We start from the raw sequence: 13,603 nt of genomic DNA, 5'->3' as shown, positions 1-13,603 counted from the left end.
TCGCGGCCAGTGAAGCCAGAGCGCGCAGTGGCGGTTTCGGAGCGCTGCGAGCCAGGCTTTCCTGCTAGCTCCAAAATCACTATCCAGCCCACAAATAATGATCTTATATGATGGGTCCTGATAGGCCTGGGACAAGATGGGGGCTGCCATTCGTTGAGAATAGGGGACACCGGAAGTGGGTTCAAGGGAAAGTAATTGAGTTTGTGCTTGTAGACACTGAGCAGGGTTAGGGTTTGGGTGCTGCTAAGTACGGAGCACTTGCCTAGCACTCAAGAAGCCCCGAGTTTTATCTCCTGCACCATTTGAAACACCGTCCCAAAGGACTGAGTGTAGACAGAAGCCTGTAAGGTATAGGCCAGCCTGGTCTACATAGAGTTTCAGGCAAGCTGGGGATACATAGAGCCTGTCTCAGACCAAACTAAACAAAGAGACCTTGAGCAGGTGGGCAGTGGGATGAGCCTGGTTTAGATTTGTAAGATAGCATTTGAAGGTTAGAGAGCAAAGGGCGTTAAGAGGTCCTACAGAATCATGAGGGACATGGGAGGAGATGACCAAGAGAATGATGGTCACGGAGGAATGGGGTAGCTGTGTCACGGTTGACAATGGGTGGTGTCCACCAGCTCCTTGAGTCAGGAGCCCTATGGCTGTAGGGCAGTAAGTCAGGAGGCCGAGTGTAGACAACTGGTCAGGAAGAGGAGGAGAAATGGACCCCATATGTCCTTCTCTTTCTTTTGTATTTACTTTTTGAGACAGCCTCTCTCTATGTAATCCTGCAACTGGCTATGTAGACAAGGCTAGCCTGAACCTCACAGAGATCCACCATGCCGTTGCCTACCAAGTGCTGGAATTAAAGTCATGGGCACCATGCTTGCTCCAGTGTGCCCATTTCAATGAAGACTGGGATATTTAAATGAATTTGACATTTCTGCTCACAGAAAAGGAAGAAAGTATAGCTAAGGGAAAGCAAAGATTAGGGATAGGCAGGGTAGTCTGTGTGCCCAGCGGCTACCATAGTACTAGGACAGGGGGTGGCATTGCTGAGGTGGATGGCACTTGACTTAGAGACCTCAGTCTCCTAGGCTGTTTCCTCCAGTGTGGGGTCTGCTCAGGGAAAGCATGTTGGATCAGGGAGGGGGTGATCAGGAAGATATAAGGTGAGCTGAAGAAGGTGGACAAGTGGTTGAAGTAATAGACTGGGACCCAAGGACGACAGGGACAGAGGAGGCCACAGGCACTTGTAACTAGAGAAAGTAGAGAGGTAAATGGCTTAGTCCCTGCTGAGGATGTCAGTGGGCCAGGAGTTTGGGGTGTACTTTAGGATTTCTGGTGTCAGGATATTCTGCTGTCCAGCCTGGCTGCAATGCTCTAGGGGGAGGATCTCTGGAGATGTGGTCAATCCACAGAGTATCCAGTGCCTTCAGAGAACAACAGAGGAAGGTGGGTAAGGGCAGAGCCAGGCCTTAACCTCAGATGTGGCCTTGAGGAGCAGGGCGGCAGGTGACCTGGTTTCAAGGAATGTGGGAAAATGAACATCTGTGGGGAAGCTAAGCCCTAGACAAAGCCAGGTGCCAGTTTCTGAGGTGACTGCTGAGGGTGAGGAGGGCAGTGAGCAGGGTGGAGAGGGAAATAACAGCAGGGGCAAAGTCTGAGTAGATGATCGTTTGAGAGTAGAGTTCCACTCTCAGGTGGCTTGTGTAGGACCTTAGGGCCAAAGAACAAGTGTATAGTGTCTAAAATCTTTTAGACATACTCCCAAGTCCCTCTTATCCTCCCTTCTGCGACGCGCTACCTCGCCGATAAGGAGAGCGCCACACTCAGGATTCTTCTGACAGCATTTATTGAACAGCTCTTCAAGATGGAGAAAAGGGGAAGGACACCGAGCTCAGAAAGCCCGCTGCTTAAATAGAGCTTTGGGAGACGTGAAGATCCCTCATTGGCTCAAATCTTTCATCCAATTGTCATACTCGGTTTTCTCGCCATGCGCAGGTGCATTCTCAAGTAAAGTTTCCGTGAAGAACCAGGAAGCAGAAGCCAGCAACATCTTATAATGGTGAATACGGCTCCTCACATCTCCCCCTTCCTTATTAAACTGCAACAACAATCGAGGGCTGTTAGGTTGCCGATCTAGCCCACCGTTCTACCGATAGGCGTTCAAGGCAGTTAAACAGTACGAGACCCTCCACACCTTTTATCCCGTGCAATGGGAACCTGAGCCCCAGGAAGTGTGGAGGACCACCACTAGGATACCTGGTGCAATGGGAACACGAGCCCTCAGGATATCCTATTAAGTGATGGTGTCTCATTGTTTAAGCAGATTCAACCAGGCTTGAGGGGATGTTCCCTGCTCCACGGCAAGCAATGCTTGCGTGATCACCACCTTATCCTTTTGATGTTGTTGTTTGAATTTGCAGAGCAACCAGAGGGTAAGCAGCACTCCCCCAAAGATCATGCAGCCAAATAACCCTACCCCCACCTCAGTCCCCAAGTCCAGGGAATTGGGGCGCTGACTCCTCATTAACTTCTTCAAGCTGAACATGGGTGTTGACTTTTAGAAGAGGAATGAGGGGAAGGGTAAATTGATAAGCATCTGAAGTCTGTCTTTTTTTTTTTTTTTTTTTTTTTTTTGGTTTTTCGAGACAGGGTTTCTCTGTATAGCCCGGGCTGTCCTGGAACTCACTCTGTAGACCAGGCTGGCCTCGAACTCAGAAATCTGCCTGCCTCTGCCTCCCAAGTGCTGGGATTAAAGGTGTGCACCACCACCGCCCGGCCTGAAGTCTGTCTTAACTGCATCCAGCTGGAAGTCCAGGGCATCAGTGAACATGCAGGTGATAAGATTCATTCTCCAAAGCTGTGTATTCTGCAATATACAAATCTCAAAACAAGTTTTAGTATCTAGATAATTATTTTGATTCTCTGAAATCTAGTGTTCTGGAGGCCTACCTCTGTCATGTCTGATCCATATAATTCTGGAAGACATAACTACTACCTTAATGACCTCATCAGAAAACACATAGAAAAACCTTTTCCAAATTAGCCTTTCCTTAAGCCAGTAACCAGAAAAACCTTTACATTGAGTTTTTATCCAGAAAAATATTATACAACTCAGAATCACACCCATTTTGAAAGTTAAATCAATTAACATTATCATTCTGCTTAGCTCTCTGTCTAGAGCAGCCTTCTATTTATTCCTCGCGTCTTTAAAGCCTTTTTCATCTGTTTTTACTCACTTATTTCTTGCCCCATTTTCGTTACTATAACCTTTATCTGTTTGGCTCTCTTGACTCAGAGCAGCCTGCAATTTACTCCTTGCATCTTTAAAACCTTTTTCATCTGTTTCTGCTTATTTTTTGCCCCATTTTTGTTACTATGCAATCACCTTTATTTCACTTCCGAATTCAACCAGCTCCGTCAGTTGACTGGTTCTCCAGCGCAGGGTGTCTTCCACTGTATCCCGCTTACTGGAGTTCAAACGTTGAGGCTCTGTCAGTCCACTGGTTCTCTAGCGCAGGGTGTCTTCCACTGTATCCCGCTTACTGGAGTTCAAACATTGAGGCTCTGTCCAAATTAGCCTTTCCTTCTTAGTTTTCTTCTCTATCCTAGTTTTCTTTTCTATTTTATTAGCGCTCTCTCCCTTTTCTGCTTCTGATAGGCTATCTTGTTGTTAAGCCAAACAAGATCCACCATACCTTGCAGAAAAGCGTCTAGACTCTCCACGCCGTTAGTTCTGAATCCTCTTCGAGCCAACAGGGTCCTTCGTGACTGGTCAAAACCCGAGATGTTCGGCTTCATCCCGGGTTTCGGTTCCACTTGCAACGCACTACCTCGCCGATAAGGAGAACGCCACACTCAGGATTCTTCTGACAGCATTTATTGAACAGCTCTTCAAGATGGAGAAAAGGGGAAGGACACGGAGCTCAGAAAGCCCGCTGCTTAAATAGAGCTTTGGGAGACGTGCAGATCTCTCATTGGCTCAAATCTTTCATCCAATTGTCATACTCGGTTTTCGCGCCATGCGCAGGCGCATTCTCAAGTAAAGTTTCCGTGAAGAACCAGGAAGCAGAAGCCAGCGCCATCTTATAATGGTGAATACGACTCCTCACACCCTTCCTCCCTTCTTTCCTTTCTTTCTTGTTTTTTTTTCCCTTAGTTTTTTTTTAAGACAGAGTTTCTCTGTGTAGTCCTAGCTGTCCTGGAACTCTGTAGATCAGGCTGGCTCTGCTGAGTCCTACATGGCCTAGGAAGAAACAGTGTGACATGATTTCCTGCTCCTGGAGCAGAGCCAGCATAACATGACCTCCATGAGTATTGATGGTTGTTGGTGTGAAGCTTGTTTGTATAAAAAATATATTTTTTACTTCATGTTGCTCTTTGGAGAAATAGTCTCCTTGCCAAGGTTACTGGGGAATGTAACTCTACCAAAGTTAATGACTCTATGATAATCAGAGATAACATGAGTCTGGGAGGTGAGGGTGTATCTATGTCCTTAGCAAAGATGGTAATACTGTGACCTTCAGGACAGCCCTAAGGCTGTGGGAAACAACTCTGAAAACATGAGTTCAAAAGTTATATAATTTCTCAGTTGTGCAAAATATAAAGATGTGGTATAAATGAATTATATGAGGGGCTTCACAGACCTAAAAGAACAGAGGCAATTGCACTGTGAGCCAGCTTGTCAGAAAGATACAAAGGCAGGCAGATCCCTGAGTTCAAGATCAGCCTGGGACAGAGCAAATTGAGGCAGGTGTGCTGATCTCAGAGCTGGATCCCACCAGCTAGCTTATTGTCTGTGCTTAAAAAGGCAGGCAGATCTCTGAATTCATTTGCAATGTTAAGACAAATGTGCTTGCTGTCTTTTCCTAGGGGTCAAGGGGCTAAGGTCAAAAAATGCTGACTGGTGGGATAATCAAAAGAGAACCTGGGGTGGACAATTGAACTGGTGTATAAATAAAGACTGGGCTTTGATCTGTGAGAGCTGAGCTGTCTGGAGATCTACAGAAAGCTGTCTGGAGCAGAACAAAGGCTGTCAACTTGTACCCCACAATTGACTTTGAGTTGTTCTTTGGCCACTTTTAAACACCCCTTCTCTCAGGAAACCCTCTCCAAGCTGAAGCTGGTCCTTGGCAGGCCTCAAACTCACAGAGACCTTCCTGCCTCTGCCTCTGCCTCCTGAGTGCTGAAGTTAAAGGTGTGTGCCACCACCTCTCAGCCAAAGTAATTTCTCTAAAAACAAACAAGAAAAAAAAAAAAAGGGCAGGTACCAGAGAAACTTCAGCTACCCGAGGAGAGTCTATTTGAAGTAAAGCTTGAAAGAAAAGTTGTCCCTCTTGCCCTCAGCTCAGGCCTCAATTCTATGTGTACAGCTTCCCTTTTCCCCATTTCTAAACCGTTCATTCGTGTGAATATGAAGTCCTTGGAGGGGCCAAAACTCACTAGGAAACAATATTTGTCCAGATCATGAAGTAACAAGGCAAGGGTACCATGCTGTTGAAACGTCTAGCCTTGGAATCTTAATGAGAGTGTGAGTGGTGCTTAGTTCAGGCCTTCCCGCCATTCCTGGATCAAGATAGTGTCCTTCCTCATAAGGTTTGTAGTCCCCTCCAGACCAGGCCCAGGGCCCTGGGAAGCCTGGCCAGCTGGGGTCACTGTACCCAGCTATATTCAAAAAAGGGCCTGGCATGCTGTACCATCCAGCACTTGGAATAGCTCGAAGGAGTGGCAGTGCCGTGCAAATGTATGGAGTGCAGACCTTGTCCACCACCCTAGCTGTGGCTTCCAGCTTCAGAAGTGTGGGGCCTCAGCAGGGATCTGGCCAGGGAGCAAAGTGTGCAGCTGGCCATGGAACTGCAGTGTACCTAGTTTGTTATCTGTAGATAAAGGTTTCAAGGCCAAATGACCACTAGAAGGTCCTTCTATCTAATCTCTACAGCTGCTGTCTTGTTTACATTTCCTTTAGTAGATCTGAAGTTCTTTTGATTTTTAACTTTTGTGTGGTTTTTGAAATAGGGTCTTTCTGTGTAGTCCTGGCTCTCTCCTAGAGAGCTCTGAACTTCACTCTGTAGACCACATTTGCCTCTACCTTACAGACAGCCACCGCCTCTGCCTGGGATTAAAGGTGAGGGCTACACACACATTTGGCTCTTTTTCTTATTTTTTTAGATTAAAAGTCTCTCTCTCTCTCTCTCTCTCTCTCTCTCTCTCTTTCTCCCTCCCTCCTCCTCCTTCTCTCTCTTTCCCCCTCTCTTTGTCTTCTTTCCTTTTCCTTTCTTCCTTTTTCTTTTTCTCTTTTTGAAGCTGGGTCCCACTGTGTAGCTCTGGCTGCCCTGGAACTCAGTATGTAGAGAGAGACCAGGCTGGTCTTTTTTTTTTTTAAATATATATATTAAAATATGTATATATAATATAATATATATGTAATAAATATATTTATTTATTTATTTAATGTATATGAGTACACCATTGCTTTCTTCAGACACACCAGAAAAGGGTATCAGATCCCATTACAGATGGTTGTGAGCCACCATGTGGTTGCTGGGAATTGAACTCAGGACCTCTGGAAGAGCAGTCAGTGCTCTTAACCGCTGAGCCATCTCTCCAGCCCCAGGCTGGTCTTGAACTCACAGGGATCCTTCTGAGGGTTTGGATTAAAAATGTGTGTTAACACACCCAGTTTCCAGCATTAGGCATTTCTTTCTTTCTTTTTTCTTTAATAAAGATTTTATTTATTTTATATATATGACGAGTACACTGCAGCTATCTTCAGACACACCAGAAGAGGGCACCAGATCTCATTACAGCTGGTTGTGAGCCACCATGTGGTTGCTGGGAATTGAACTGAGGACCTCTGGAAGAACAAGCAGTGCTCTTAACCTCAGAGCCTTCTCTCTAGCCCAGCATTTTCTTTCTTTTTGCAAGGTGTGTGGGCTGTACGAGACAGGGTTTCTCAGTGTAGCCCTGGCTGTCCTGGAACTTGCTCTGTAGGTCAGGCTGGCCTTGAACTCACAAGAGATCCATCTGCCTCTGCCTCCCCGGTGCTGGGGATTTGAGGTGTGTGCTACCACCACCTTACTAGGCATTTTCAAGGTACATGCATTTCAAATATGGTGGTGGAGGTAAACTTAGGGGCCTATTCCTTTACAATCAATTCCCTACTCCCCATGGCCCCCTTTTTATAGCTCACTGGTTCTATTTTGTGCTGTGTGAGTGTTTATGAGTGTGCATTCACACCTACCAGGAGTCACTATTATAGAAACCTGGCTTACATTCTCCCAGAAGCCACCAGCTGTCAATGGCTCCTCAGTGAGGGATGGGCCACATGCGAGTCGCTTCCAACTCCATGCTGGGTGTTTGCAGACTTGATCATAAGCAGCAACTGAAGCTGCTGTGAGCTCAAGAGTGCAGAAGTCTTGTCATACTCAGAAGATGGATTCCCTCTGGTCCACCCCAACCTGTGGCTCTTACAGTGTTTCCAGCTACCTTTCCTCAATGGTCCCTGAGCTTAAAAGTGGTAAGGGGGTAGGGGGTGAGGATAATGGAGAGGGAAGCTTCACTGGGGAGGGAACTGGGAGGGTAGTGCACAGGAGAGGACTGGGAGAGAGATAGCTAGCACTAAGGATGTCTTTTTTTTTTTTTTTTTTTTTGGTTTTTCGAGACAGGGTTTCTCTGTGTAGCCCTGGCTGTCCTGGAACTCACTCGGTAGACCAGGCTGGCCTCGAACTCAGAAATCCGCCTGCCTCTGCCTCCCAAGTACTGGGATTAAAGACGTGCGCCACCAACGCCCGGCTTGATGTCTTAAATATATAAACATATATATTAAAAATGGCATGGTCGCATATGCTTTTAATCCACCACTTGGGAGGCAAAGGCAGGCAGATCTCTGTGAGAACAATCTGGTCTACTTAGTGAATTCCAGGCCAGCCAGAGCTACAAAGTGAGTTTCTACCTCAAAAAACAAAAACAAAAATGAAACAAAAGAACAACAACAAAACTACATACATAAATCCATAAAAGAGTTTAATTGGAGCTTACACAGGGGATAAGAAGCCACAGGTTGCTAAATAAGAAGCCCATAGCCAGGTGTGGGATGCCTTCCCTTGAGGCACACCTTCAGCGGTGTCCTGAGACCTCCCCTAAACAGCATAGGCTTTTCCCACTGTGCTGGCAGCTACCAGGACTTGATGGTAGAACTATTGTTGAAGACACCACATACTTTGGCCATAGGACATGGAGAACAAGCCGGTACTGACCAGGATGCATCCTCTTTACTGGGTAGCCATGGTGACAGGCAGACCGCAAGGGAGTCAAGGCGGGTAGTCACTAACACTCACCCAGCTGTGAGCTCTGTGAGCTGCAGTAATGACCAGTGTGGCAGGATATGTTAACAGATAGGAGAGTGTCATGCATGCCCTAGGGTAACCAGCCACTTTCTGATTAGATTTAAGGCCTGCTCCACAGGAAGAAGCACATGCCAAATACTGTAAACTTATCCGAGAATTATGGTTGCGGAGCTCAGGTGCTCTAAGGGAGGATCTAGTGTTATTGTTTGGCTAAAGAAACACAGCGTCATACTACCTTCTTACTGTATCTTTACCCATGGATCAGTGCAGCTCTCAGACCTCACCAGAGAGCATGTGCAGTGGCTGCTGGAGATCCTCAGTACCACCACCACCACACGCAGCTTTTATATATTCACTCTGTGTGTGTGTGTGTGTGTGTGTGTAGGTAAGTGCTTTCTTCCACCCAGTGGACTCCAGGGCTCCAACTCAGATTGTCAGGCTTGGTGGTGGGCACTGGCCACACCACTGTCCCCATTAACTTCTGTAAACATTCAGAATATAAGCAGGCTTTGTTGAACAGCCTCTATATAAGCCACTCTTCTGCCCTATGTGAATGCAGCCACGGGCCAGCCAATGAGTAAATATGCCCAAGTTCTAATTAAGGTCGATCAAAACAGTGATCAACTTCACCTATGGTGGCCATGTGCTCTTCAGGGCCAAACCAAGGTGGTCATGAGGTAAGAGAAAAGAGGGCACAGATGTGTCACATCCCAGTTCTAAGGCCTTGGCCTGGAATTGGCATCTACTCCCATTCCCTCAGTTTATTTAGATACTTGCCCACACTTTGCCACTAGGGGGCGTGAAAGTCCAGACTAGCTGCATGGTTGAGCCCACAGGCCCCTGGTATGGGTGGTTTCCCATGCAGAAATCGTGGTGATGCTCACTGTGTCTGAATTTGCTAGAGTCTTAGATAAAGGTGTGCAGAATAAATGACATTAATAAATTATTTCTCAACTAGTAGCAAATAACGTGGCAAAGACTATCAACAGATGCCACTGTATGCCTTTTGCTCAAGAGTATGACGTGATCTCAAATTTTTTTCTTTATGTGGGTTTGGTACTCAGGTCTGTGATCCTAATGCTTAGGGGATGGAGGCAGGAAGATCTCCAGTTCAAAAACAGATTCTATTGCATAGTAAGTTCGAGTCCAGGCTGGACACATGAGCCAGTGTCTCAGAAAAGTCAAAACAAACTTCTCCATAGGTTAGTTACTACAGGGGAAGAGGTGGGACTCTGGTAGAGTGAAGACCTCTGGTAATCAATGCAATGCCGATCACATAATCAATCATATGACTTATCACCCCAAATAAGACAAGCTGTTTGTGCCTCCTGATGGGATGAAATAGAAGCAGACTACTCATATCACCTTACAAAAAATCATCATATGCACACACACACACACACACACACACACACACACACAGAAATGTGGGATTTATTACTGAACATGACTTAGAGGGTTTTGGATGGCACAGTGAAGCCTTCAGGAGTGGAAGAACCGCTTCTTCTCCAGGGGACTACAACTGGGAATATATTTTATTTCACAGCCATTAGCTACTATGTCTTGACATTCATCTGCATTAAACGTGGGGAAGCCCCATTTCTTTAAGTGGATCTTCTAGTGGTCAAGGAACTTGAACTTGGCTACATGTAGGGCTTCAACCACATGTTCCTTATCCTGTAGTTTGGTGTGGATGTACATGGTGAGTTGGCCACTGTGCCCTGGGTCTTCCTAAAGGCACCACATATTTCTGTCGAGCCTATACTGGGACAACAATGAGATCAGACATGAATAGCCACCAGAAAATTGTCTCCAAGGTCTCTTAGGGTAACCCATGTAGGGAACAGGCTGTGTACATCCCCAAGGAGGCTGCTATTAGTAGCCACTACACATAAGGCTGATAGTTTTCCAAATGTTTAACAGGTATCTAAACCCAAGGAAACAAAGTGATTATATAAATCTGTCTTTTTCCATGACAGCTGGTTCTGCCTGCTCTCCTCCACCCTTTTTTAAAGATTTGTTTATTCATTTATGGATGTACATGTGTTTTGTCTGCATGCATGTCTGCACACTAGAAGGTAGCATTGGATACCGTTGGACTGGTTACAGACGGTTGTAGCTGCCATGGCGGTGCTGGGGATTGAATTAAGGACCTCCAAAAGAGCAACCACTGCTCTTAACAGCTGAACCATCTCTCTAGCCCTGCCTCTGCCTTTTCTACTAGCATTAAAAAGAAAACCAGTGTAATTCTGAATGGGAGGAAACACCTCTCAGTGAAATTTGGAGGATAACTGGAGAATCTGGATAGATAAGGTACTCAGGGGATGTATCATTTATTAAATTTTATTTATTTATTTATTTATTTATTTATTTATTTATTTTTGGTTTTTCGAGACAGGGTTTCTCTGTGTAATCCTGGCTGTCCTGGAACTCACTCTGTAGACCAGGCTGGCCTCGAACTCAGAAATCCGCCTGCCTCTGCCTCCCAAGTGCTGGGATTAAAGGCGTGCGCCACCACCGCTGGCCATTTGTTAAATTTCTTAACATCTTGGAATAATACAGGCTGGAGTGAGAGCTCAACAGTTCAAGTGTCTGCATGCAAACCCCGATGACCTAGTTCCAGTCCCTGGAAGCCATTCTTCCCACCAGATGGATGGAAAAAAAAAAAAAAAAAAAAAAAAAGAACAGGAATACAGCCAGCCAGCAAAAACCAACAGGAGCCAGGCGTGGTAGTGCACACCTTTAGTCGCAGCACTTAGAAGGGCAGCAGAGGCAGGTGGACTGCTCTGAGTTCCAGCCAAACTGGTCTACAGAGTGAGATTCTGTCTCAGACAACTGAAAAAAAGGAAAGGGTGGGGCTGGAGAGACAGCTCAGTGGTTAAGATGGCTGACTACTCTTGCAGAGGGCCTAGCTTCCATTTCTAGCACTGTGTCACTCACAATGGTCTGTAACTCTAGCTCCAAGGAATGCAACGTCCTCCTCTGACCTCTGTAGGTCAGAGTGGTCACAGAGTGGTGCACAGGCAGACAAAACACCCATCACATTTAAAGGCTGGGAACAGGGCAGGCTAGAGAGGCGGATCGATGCCTGAGTTCTTGCCTAACACATGTAAAGCCCTGAATATAATCCTTGTGTGTGTGCTGTCTGTAGGGTGAGGGAGATGGGGAAAATGTCCATGTTCATACTAACTGCTATCAGCTCAGTCTCCTGTGTCAGCTTCCCAAGCACAATGACAGGGATCACCCCCTGACTCATGAAAAAAAAAAAATAAAGGTAAAGACAAAGTCTCATTATATGTACTATAAATCTTTATTCCTCCTTTTCCTCAGGAAAGATTTTGTTTTGTTTGGGGGGCAAGGTCTTCTAGCCCACCCTGGTTGTGAACTCCTACGACAGCTTATTTCACTTAGTGTCAGGTCTGATCAGCTACTTCATCACCTACCAGAGTTTCTTTTCCACTTTAAGCCTGAATATTCTTCCTTTATATGGATATACTGTAGTTTATTTCTTGATGGGACACATGGGTCTCCCCCTTCAGTCACTGTAGGTAATGCTATGAACACTGGTGTGCACATATTAGAGCCACTGTTCTCTTCCCTTTTTAAAAGGATTTATTACTTTTCACTAAGTGTAGTGTTGTGTGTGTGTGTGTGTGTGGTGGAAGTATGTGTACACGTGCAGGTACCCTGGGAGGTTGGAGGTGTCGGATCCCTATTGAGCTGGGCTACTGGTAGTATTGAGATGACTGGTGTGGATGCTGAGAACTGATCTCAGGTCCTCTTTGAGAGGAAACTGATTCTTAACCAGCGCCACTTTCCTCACTCTTTCTTACAGTGATGAACCCAGAGCTGAGCCCTGCGCTCACTTTGTTTCTGGAGGAGCCGACATACTGCTTCTCAGACGCCACACCACTTACATTCCCAGCAGCCATGCCCAGGGCCTCCAACTGCTCCAGATCCTTGCCAACACTGGTGCAACTTTTTTTTTTTTTTTGACATGTTTTAATCTTTTACTTTAAATATATTTTGCTAGAACCTTTAGGCTACAGATTCAGGCTATTTATAATTATGGAAAATGTATACCATATAAACTGTAAAATCTTCATTGGCCAACCTGGCAATCAAAACAGATTTTCCTTCTGTTGGAGAAAGTCAGACTTCATTTTATGTTCGTACACACACACACACACTCCTCAAATTTGAAGATAGACTAAGCTGTGCTTCTGTAGGATCTTCTTTGTCCTCAGGGCTGTGTCTTAGTTGAAACGCTGGTGTGAGCACAGGGGTGCGTGCCTAGAAGCCCAGCACTTAGAAAGTGGAGGAGGGGCAGGAGGATGAGGAGGGGCAGGAGGATGAGGAGGGGCAGGAGGATGAGGGGGCAGGAGGAGGATGAGGGGGGCAGGAGGATGAGGAGGGGTGGGAGGAGGAGGAGGGGTGGGAGGATGAGGAGGGGCAGGAGGAGGAGGAGCACAAGGCTAGCCTAGGATAAGGGAGGCTCTGTTCAGAGGAGAGGGTGCTGAGGAGAGGGTGCTGGAGAGATGGTCAGCTGGTAAGAGCACTCATACTCTCACAGAAGACCTAGGTTGGATCCCAGCCTCAATATGGTGGCTCACAATCATTTCAGTTCCAGGGGCATCTAATGCCTTCTTCTGACCTCCATGGGGGAACCAGACACACGTGGTGCACAAACATATATGTAGAACACTCAGATACATAAACCTATCTTTAAAATAAGATAAAATAAGGACCAGGGAGATGGCTCAGTGGGAAAAGACATGTATCACCAAGTGTGACATCAGAGTGATGTCCAGGGCTCACACAGTAGAGGAAGGTAACAGATTCCTGCAGGCAATCCTCTGACCTCCACAGGTGTGCACACACATTAAAACTAGTTTAAAAAAATGCTGCCACAGGTCAGGTGTGGTGGTGCACGCCTTTAATTCCAGCATTTGAGAGACAGAGGCAGGTGGTATGAGTTTGAGGCCAGCCTGGCTTACATAGTGAGTTCCAAGCTAGCCAGGGTTATATAATAAGACCCAGTCTCCATATACTCAACAGACCAATGCTTCATGTAGTTTACCCTGCTCTCCTCTCAGCTATTTTACTGTCCTATGCAGTCTGGTTTTTACCACTTTACTTGTTCATTCTTTTTTTCCTTTTTGCTTCCTCCAAAGAGACAGCTTTTTCTGTATAGCTGTCCTGGAACTCGCTCTGTAGACCATGCCGGCCTTGAACTAAGGAGATCCGCATGCCTTTGCCTCACAAGTGCT

General features: G+C 46.2%; 1 pseudogene; it reads right to left on the bottom strand.

The window, feature by feature from the left end:
* Positions 1-10,137: 10,137 nt before the first annotated feature.
* Positions 10,138-10,237, bottom strand: LOC117712135 (small nucleolar RNA SNORA70; annotated as a pseudogene).
* Between the last annotated feature and the right edge of the window lie 3,366 nt (positions 10,238-13,603).

This window comes from Arvicanthis niloticus, chromosome 6 (genome assembly GCF_011762505.2).
Source record: "Arvicanthis niloticus isolate mArvNil1 chromosome 6, mArvNil1.pat.X, whole genome shotgun sequence".
NCBI classification, from domain to species: Eukaryota; Metazoa; Chordata; class Mammalia; order Rodentia; family Muridae; genus Arvicanthis; species Arvicanthis niloticus.
Note: the sequence above shows the minus strand (reverse complement) of the source record. Positions and strands in the feature narration are given on the sequence as shown.